Genomic DNA, 9,737 nt, shown 5'->3' with positions numbered 1-9,737 from the left:
GTCTACAGTGCTACTTCTTTCGACATTTGTCGGTCTTCAAACATCTAGGAAACATTATTTAAAAACATACCTGAATTCATCGAAGCTGTAAAATGAGATCTTCAACTATTGCTTTATCATCTTTCAAGCGCATTTTCCCTAAATTTATCAATTCTGCTTTTCATACCTTTCAAAGCCACCCATCCGGCTCCAACTCAATACAAAAATTAAAACCTGAATCAATGAAAAGATTTTGTTAGAGTTATGATCATGAAAACAACTGTTTTCAGAAAAGGTTTTAAGTCATAATTATAAGTCAAAACCACTACTTCCAAATTCAGAATCTACTCACATGTCATTTCATCTTTAGTTCCAAAATAACATTGAATTATAATTCAACATAATTTGGAACAGAATTTTATCAAGAACCAGAACTTTCAAAAACCATTTTTAAATTAAAGTATTACAGTTGACATATAAAAGTCAAAAGTCAAGCAATTTTCTTACAAAACTTACCTGTAATCCTATTCGGCTCAACTGTTTAACAGCCACTTCTAACCGCTTATCAGAATCTGTGAATAGTGTAGTTGATGACCAAATAGATTCTGATGGAGTTTTTGACCAAATAGTGTGTCTAATTCACCAATACCATTGTCAGAACACCAGGCTCAGATTGTGCATAAAGATGACAACACCATGGCTGCAAGAGAGGTTGGATGAACAAATTCCATCCTACAAACTTGCCATGCCATGATGCTATCTTCATTCAATTTTTACTCACATCTACAAAATCATCATAGCCTCATCTTGAAATAAAAAGAAAATTGCACTTTACATTCATTTTTACTAAGACAAATATTCTTTGTTTATAAATCTGGTCGAAGCCCAAGACCTGTTTATTAAAACTGTCTCAAAAGCCCAAGCCCATATGTTGAAAACTAAATATTTAATCAGTCGCATTGGGTTTGTAAATCATCGACGATTGAAGGTCATCGAAACCCTTACACTAGTTCTATCGATTCAGCAGGAAACAACATCACGTGGAGTTGGTCTAATTGACCAACACCATTGTCAGAATGCCAGGCTCAGATTGTGTATCAAGATGACAACACCATGGCTGCAAGAGAGGTTGCATGAACAACTGCCATCCTACAACCTTACCATGCCATGATGCTATCTTCATTCAACATGTTTTTACTCGGATCTACAAAATCATCATAGCCTCACCTTGAAAGAAAAAGAGAATTGCACTTTGCATTCATTTTTATTCACCATCACAATCAACCCTAAATGTGTTATTACTCATGTTCAAGATAACCTCTTTCGTGTTCATGTGCGCAAGAAGAGAGGAAGACACAAAGGATGTTATCTTGAACATGAGTAATAACACACCTGTCTTCAATCTTTATCTCTGAAATCAAGAAGCACAAAAAAACATCAAGAACCAAGAAGTCAAGGAGCCAGTGCTCATAAGCGATTGAAGAAATCCAGAATTTTCATCATGCTCATAAATTTTAGACAAGGAATTGAACAATTCTACTACTACAAATTTTATAGCAAGCCAAATTATAGATGATCTAAAGGTGGAAACCTAGAAATATGCAGGAGAAATTGAATAAAAATTAGTTACCAGACCTGTACATTTAGTGTTTTGAATGTGATAGTTCATACCTTTAAGATGAAATCGAAGTTGGTGAAAACCCAAACAAATGCATGTTCTAACAGTCATTGATTATAAAAACATATATAGCTTAAATAAACAAAATGGCAGATTTCCTTGAAATTCATACCTGAAATTAGGTAATGAAGGCGTGAACTTCTTACCAATTGTGAGCTGACTGCTAGACAACAAATCACGCTATCAACGAAACTGAAAAATGAAACACTAAAGCCTTTACTTCAAAAAGATCTATGAAGGATATATTGAAAGCTATGTATCTAGTGTTTATTTCAATAACACAATTATTTACCAAATGTAAAACATATTTTACTTACATGGCCTTTCCTTTGCGTTCTTTGATCACTGAATCAAACCAGAATTCGATCAAAAGTGGTTTCCATTTATTCTGATAGGAACATCATTGATTTTGATATTTGCATTTGTTCGGCTGCACACTTCAGAGTTGTAGTATACATGGCTGTATCCGTATACTTTAGTTCAAAAACCCTCTCATCTCGGTTCTTCCAATAAAGCTCTATACACATTTCATAAATTCAGCCAATTTGACTACATATGAATAGAAAAAAACGTAAATGGAAAGAACTACATTGATATGAAAGTACCAAATCACTAAATCACTTTATTACCCTTCGCTTCCACACTTTATTAACATTCAGAAGCACGAAGATCACAAATGATAACCATAGTACTGGAATGAAAGTTTTCAGAATTATGAATAGTTGCGGTGATTAAATGTTGAAATCTACTCCCCACTATTAAATATCTAAATTTTTGTTACTTATTGTGTTTTGAATTTTAAGCAATTGTGATTATTAAATATCTAATTTTTTTTTTTGAAAATTATCTAAATTTTTGTTAGTTATTGTGTTTTGAATTTTAAGCAATTGTGATAGGAAATTGAATCTATACATATAATAAAAAAATCAGATTTAGGACACTTGTCATATTATGGAATGATCTTTATAGAGTTTTCTCGCCTAAAATGTATTTATTCACATTTATCCCTATTAATTTTTAAAATTTAAATAAATATCATAAGTATCAATTTAAAAATTTTACTTTTAAAATAAAAGGAATTTTTTTTCAAATATTATATTGTAAAAGTTGTTCCCATCCTCCGTTTATCATAGGAAATAATTTTTAAAACTAATATTTTCAAAATTAATATGAAGGTAAATATGATATGAGTATTTGTGGTTTAAAAGTATGTTCCACCATATTAATTAATTTTCAGATAAACCAAATAAAATGTATTTTTTTCAAATATTAATATGGAGGTTTTTTTTTATTTTAAAAATATTTTCCCTATTACCTTTTTCCAAACTTTATATATTATATTACTTAAAAGTTTACCCATCTTCGTTTTTTCAAATACAATTCCAAACGAATAACTACGTATTTTAAACAACATGTATAAGTGTTATTAGTAACTTGTTTACTTAGAATTGTTTTTTTTAACTGGAGATATGTATAGATATTATTCATGTTGAATAATTATTAAACAGATAAAAAATTAAAGGAATATTATAAAGTTGTTCGTTTGATGAAATTAATAAATACAATGAGTTGTATAATTGTGTTTGTTATTTGGTATCAAACAATCTTCGTTATAAAACATTTACGAATGTTCTATATTATTACGAATATCGGATTTGTACCTGACTCCCATAAACATTACAAGATTCTGAATTTGAAAATTCTGAGTTTACAAAATTCTGGGGTTTTCAATGAACACTTCTTCATTTGATATTAAATAGTATTACAAAATTCTGACTTTGAAAAATATTAAAAATTAAACATTACAATTACACTTCCTAGGATATCTATTTCTCTCGCCTTCTTCCATGCAATTTCATTTTTTGTTTTAATTTGCAGATCAGCTAGCATATCACAGGTCTTCTGATTCTGTTTCAGCAGATGTGTGATAAACTCTTCTGCTTTTTCTTTAAACTCTGATGGAGTAGAACAGACAACTTCATCCAGCAGTGCAATGCTACTCCATGTCTGCTTATAATATTTATCACTCACCATAGCAACTTTTTTGTTGAGTTCTTCATCTTTTCTCTATTCATGGAGTGACCATGTTGAATATTCAATTTTAAGATCGGTAGTATCCGACCAGTGGTAGAAGGTTTTGCTTGCCATTTAGAAAGACTGTGAGTGGATTTGGACGTTTTGTTTTAGGATGAAGGGTTTTTTAAAAATGAAGTCTTGATGTTTTCAAGTAGATTAATCATGATCCTTTATAGTGTTTGAAATATTTGATAGGGTAAACGAAGAGACGTCGCTAATAAAGATCATCTTTTTTTGAAAGTTTAAATTTTGTTCTTTGGTTTTCTACATATTTAATTTTATTTGGTTTCCCATGAAGAGACATCTCCCATATACACGTTTTTCATTATTAAATCATTAAATGTATCAGGTTTTTAAATATAAATTTTTATTTAATGGTTGCATTTAAATATGACCTTTGGGCTGTTACATATTCTATATAATACCATTGCAAATTCAAATGTTGTTTCATTATACCCAGATTCATTCAGTGAAATAGAAGAGCAACTCTTATTGTTTTTGTTTTGCCTTAGTTCTTATAAATACATTATAATGGAGTCACATACTTCTGCACAATCTGAGGATTTCAAGCAACGCTTTATTAAACAAATCGAAGAGCAAGTTTTTGCTGATAGGGCTACTCTTAAAGAGTTGAAGAGGTGTTTTAATGGACTTCAACTTGGTCTGCTGACAAGAGACCAAGTTTCGAGAGACCTGATGTATTGGCCGACTACTTCCGTTCGTGACCTGTGTATTGCGAGTAATATAGAGTGTGGAGAAAGAGACCTGGACTTCATGAGAAAGATCAATGACATACATCGAGAAGTTCTGTGCTCCATGGAGTTGAAGTTAAAGTTTCTTGATTCTTGCAATTAGAGTTTAAGTGTCTGATTAGTTTTCTTTTTTATATGTAATTGTTACTTTTTTTTAATACTTTATACTTTAATCGTATTAATTTATTTTATGACACTTTATTTTTGCTCAATGATATGAGTCTGAGGATAAAGAGACAGTGTTCCATTCTCGATAAATTAGAAAATCTTTCATCTGAAGATTTGTTTATTTATTGTGTTTTATTAACATTTTAATGATTCTTTGTTAGTTACAGTTGATGATGATCATAGTATCTTACACATGGTTGTTGTGAGTTATCCACATATATATTCTGATTATATCTCTTAAATTCTTGCTTGTATGTATCTTCATTTACTTCAGTCGTTGAGTTTGTTTACGACCCTCCTGCGTCTGTTTCATTATAATTTTAGGTATGGTTTTAGGCTGACGATTTTTTTTGGTTTTGTTTTAAATGCTGAATTTTTGTTTTGTTATAGGTTCTTCAAACACAAAACGACTTGTTCTCAGCTAACCAACTTTCTAAGGAAATGGAAAGACTCAATTGGAAGTTTACAAACAACTAAGTGCAATGTATCAATTTGAATGCATGTAATACCAGTGTAAAAGTCTAAGCCCATGACCTAAGTGTAACCTGACAAAATTACTGCAATAGTGCAATATACGAATTTCAATGCATGTAATACCAGTCACACAAGCATGATTACTTTGGATCTCATACCTTGTTTTAGGAGTTTGCATTGTCTAAATTACCCTTGAATGAAAGCAATTCTTTGAAAAGACCCACCTGAATAATGTAGTAAACAATTAGTACACTTTAAAACCAACATATTGCATGGAAGTTTACCGAATACACAACCAATTAGTACACTACAAATTGCATTAAATCGAGCAAAAATACAGCACAACGTGCACTTTACCTTAAGATGAAGATCCTTATGGTCAGCCTCTGTATTTCATATATTATCATCATCATGGATTCCAAACCTATGCCGGATTCTGGAAAGCATTTTGTGCTACTTATACACTAATTTTACAAAATAAAAAAAATCTTAGAAAAAAAATTAATTTGCAAAAACAAAATATACAAAAAGGTAACGATCGTATTTTAAAGGGTGATATTACTGCATCTTAAAGACAGTGTTTGATTATTAATATTAACATGCAACCGTTTATATGTTTTCATCCAGTGTTTGATTATAGGGATGGGGATGTGGACTATAGAATCATACTTATATGCTACATAGCAAATAACGATAAATAGCGTGTGCTTTTTTATAAATACGATTACACTGTAAAATTTGTTTTTGAAATTTTTATATGTATGTTATATCAAAATACCCCGGTATATACACTTTTTGGGCAATTCTTTATGTTCATATAAACAATCAGTATGTCAAGTATCTACTTTGATTACAAAATTGATACTATCTAAAATGATTCTATGATTTATAGAAAAAAAAGAGTTAGGGGTGACTGGATTAAGAATATGCACTTTATCCATACAAAATGCCTATTTTTAAGTAAACACTTCTTACCTAAGAAATTGCCCTTTGTGGCTTTGTCTAGATTATTATGTGACCAGATGAGTACCTGTCACGACTTCTGTATCAACAGCTCCAGCTCCACACAGTTTTTTGTCAACAACAATAGAACCATCTATGTTTCGTGATGAAGAAAATAAACTGAAAGTAAAAAACTAAAAACATCAGCAAAAAGAGGTCTCACTTTTATTAATCCGTTTCACGAACTTGTGTGTTTAGACTTGCAAACATACCTAAAAAACTACGGTAGAAACATCTCTGCATGATCGAAGCTTGCATTACAGGTTGTTATGAACCATCAACGTTTAGTAAAGTCCTTGACACAAATATAGAGATTCGAGGCCAAAACTGGTTGTTATGAAACATCTCTGCATGATCTAAAAGGGTGTATACCTTCACCATGCACATTCTTTGGAACCATGAAAGCCAATTTCCTTCATTTTCCATCCACTGCACCTGAAATAAATATTTATAGATAGTTAAAAACCATTTGCAATCAAAATCATCATGATAAAAATATGGTCTAAAAGTTTTACGTTTTACATGTAGTACTATTCATCGAGAGTCATGTGCAATTATGATAACTTTCAAGCATCTTGAGCATACCCAGCGAAACATACTACTAAAAGAGCAGTTGAATTGGTCTTTAGCATTACAGAATCCGACATTTGTCTTACACTAGACCAATTTTTCCCTTTATGATCTTCAGTAACAAATTTTAATGTCCCATCCCTTTTAAGTTATCTGAAACTGCATTCCATGGTTACTCGTTAGAAAACCATGATTGATTCATTAAAAATAAAGAAACTTATCAGTTCAAGTTTGATTAAAGATCATACCATCCAAGTCAGTGAACAACTAAAGAGAAGTCTTAAAGCATCTGTTTGAACGGATATCGATATCGAGTTTCGGAGAGAAACTTTACAGATATCAATTAAGAAACTCATCGATCATTATCCTGCAGACATGAATCAGGTGAATTCTTTTGTGAGAGATGAATTACTTACTAAACTATTTCATCTAAACAACATACAAGATCCTTTTCAAATCTAAGATATTTACAGCAATAATAATAAACTGAAAAGAGAAGTGTAAACTACACGAAGTAAGTTCTCATAGGTCCTATGTTCCATGAAGCTCAGCCGTTGTTTAAAGAAGTATGGCTAGTCTCTTCCATGTACCTACACATGAATATACATGAGAACAATTCACCAAAACAACTTTCCCAAACATAGAGAGCCCCTTCAATTTGCTTCAGCTCTTATATACCAACATTTAGAATTTAAAATCATTTTATACCAACATTCAATTTGCTTCGGCTTTTGTATACCAACTTGAAGTCATTTGCATCAATGTCACATCTCTCATTATATAATTCAATGAATATAACTTTCAAGAAATAAACAGGAAACAAAAGTGTTTATATATACTGCTGACACTTAAAATAAGATCAAAATCTACTAAAAGCAACATTTCACATTCAACACCTAACTCCTAAAATAAAAATAAAATCCTAAAAAAGCATCAATCAGCCCTAATTTCAAGATCCAAACCTAAAACCACAGAAACTACAAGCCCTAACTAACCCATTCGATCATAAGTAACCTACAAACACATAAAGAATCAACAACACAATACTTCATTTCATCATTCAAGAATAATCAACATCCGTACGAGCTCAATCATAGAACACTGAAGCATACGAAATCAAAAATGTAGAAAAACTTTACCGAAATTGAGCTCTGGAGGTGTATAAACAGAATCATATCAGATTATGAAGTAGAAATGCATCGATTTCAACTCATTGCAACTGAATATGTTGGCGTTACTTTCAAGACCAAACTGTAGTTGTTTGTTGCAAGTGAATTATCACAATACTCCGATGATTGTTGTTCCAATGGAGTGAGGAGCGTTGATCTCGACAGTAGCATCGCGATCCATCGTTTGGTTGCAAAGGATTTGTGAAGAAAAAAGCCCTAATTTGCAGAAAGAGAGAGAGAGAGAGAGAGAGAGAGAGAGAGAGGATATAGAGAGTGAAAATCGTATGTGAATTTGAAATGTCAGTAGTTGGAGGATGTAATAATGGAGCTCATTTTCTAATTTGAAATTTGAAATTCAAATGTAGAGGGCAAAGTTTTAAAGTGAATTATTTATGATTTATGATGTAATAATGAAGTAAGAAAATCCTAGTTGGCATAGCTGAGAGGATGACACCTAAGCTTTTCTTAGATCAGTATTACTTCTCCTTTTATAGATAAGTAGATACCCAGTCAAAGTCAAACTTTAACCAACAGTTTTACTCAACTTGATTGTTATATAATATGTTATAAATTTAATTACGAACAAACAAATATTAAATAGTTAAGCAATGAAAAGTTAGATTTAATAAAATAATAATTTAGATTTAGTAAATAAAGAAAGCAAAAAAAAAAAAAAATTTGAGTTTACCAAATTTTACACATGGTATAACCAATTAGTTATTTGCTAGCTATAGATTTTTAAACTAATATTTTTTTTAACGACAAATTTGGATCACTGACGGACCACTGGAGTATCATCGTGCCACCAGCAGAACCACCCGATCATATCCATCCCCAGTAGGCAATAATGCCTATACACCAATTCAGGAGGAAACCCAATAAATTTGGGAAAACCCCCCTTTGTGGGAATCGAACCCATGACCTAATGGTCATAAGCTTTATCCCATCCCCAAAATACCACTAGGCTATAATGCCGTGGGTATTTTTAAACTAATATTGATTGTAATATATTCTGTGTTTTGATGGGATATTTATAGTCGGGGTTTTAGTGGAAGAAACTATATATTCTCTGCTATAGCATAGAGAAAATGTATGTCTTCATCTCACCCTATCTATACTCTATACGTATAAGTGACTTTGTTACAAGTAAAATTTACTGGGCATGTTCGTTCTCTATTTTAGACTAACTTTGTTTAGTTACTTCTTTTATTCACTCAATCTTGAAAAAAAGAACAATGTATAGATGCCCTTTGATATTATTTCGTTGCTTAACCATAAAAAACTAAAACTATCCGTAATGGTTAACGACCCTAAGGAGCATTTTCCGTCACGTCAACATCGTAACACTCCAAAAAAAATGTGTAATGATTAACGGCTTTTGTTGTTTCAAGCTTTAATTTCTAATTTTTTCCCCTCATTTGATATTATACTAGAAACACCCTTTCGTCTTCATGCCCATATAACGCCCAGAGAAACGGTGTTGGGGGCGTTATAAAGCCCATTCACACCCCTATAATGCCCATTACGTATGGTCTAAATATGATTATAATTGTATTATCAATTAAAAAGATTTGAATAGTAGTAATGAAAGATTAATCTATTATGTTGTTGTTAGACTGTGTGTTATGTATTGCATGTGTTCCTGAGTTTACTAAAATGAAAGAAAAGAAAAGAAGAGAAATGGAATTTAGGAGAGAAATAAAAGGAAGGAAATAGAAAAATATAATTTCATTTCGTGTTCCCAAGTTCAAAGGAAAGAAAAAGAAAGTAAAGATTTTAGGTGTTCTCGAGTTGAAAGGAAGAGGAAAAAAGGTAAAATTTTACAATTATACCCTTGTTGGATTTTTAATAAGTTAAGTTGAAGGGTAA

General features: G+C 31.4%; 1 long non-coding RNA gene across 1 annotated transcript; it reads right to left on the bottom strand.

Annotated features, from left to right (window-relative positions):
- Nucleotides 1-6,361: 6,361 nt before the first annotated feature.
- Nucleotides 6,362-7,067, bottom strand: LOC118485404. The gene is made up of 3 exons (XR_004875903.1): nt 6,948-7,067; nt 6,652-6,858; nt 6,362-6,564 (listed from the first exon to the last, which is right to left on the bottom strand). It is a non-coding gene; the product is annotated as an uncharacterized LOC118485404 (long non-coding RNA).
- Between the last annotated feature and the right edge of the window lie 2,670 nt (nt 7,068-9,737).

This window comes from Helianthus annuus, chromosome 13, assembly GCF_002127325.2.
Source record: "Helianthus annuus cultivar XRQ/B chromosome 13, HanXRQr2.0-SUNRISE, whole genome shotgun sequence".
Taxonomy (NCBI): domain Eukaryota; kingdom Viridiplantae; phylum Streptophyta; class Magnoliopsida; order Asterales; family Asteraceae; genus Helianthus; species Helianthus annuus.
This window is presented reverse-complemented; position numbering and strand designations above follow the sequence as displayed.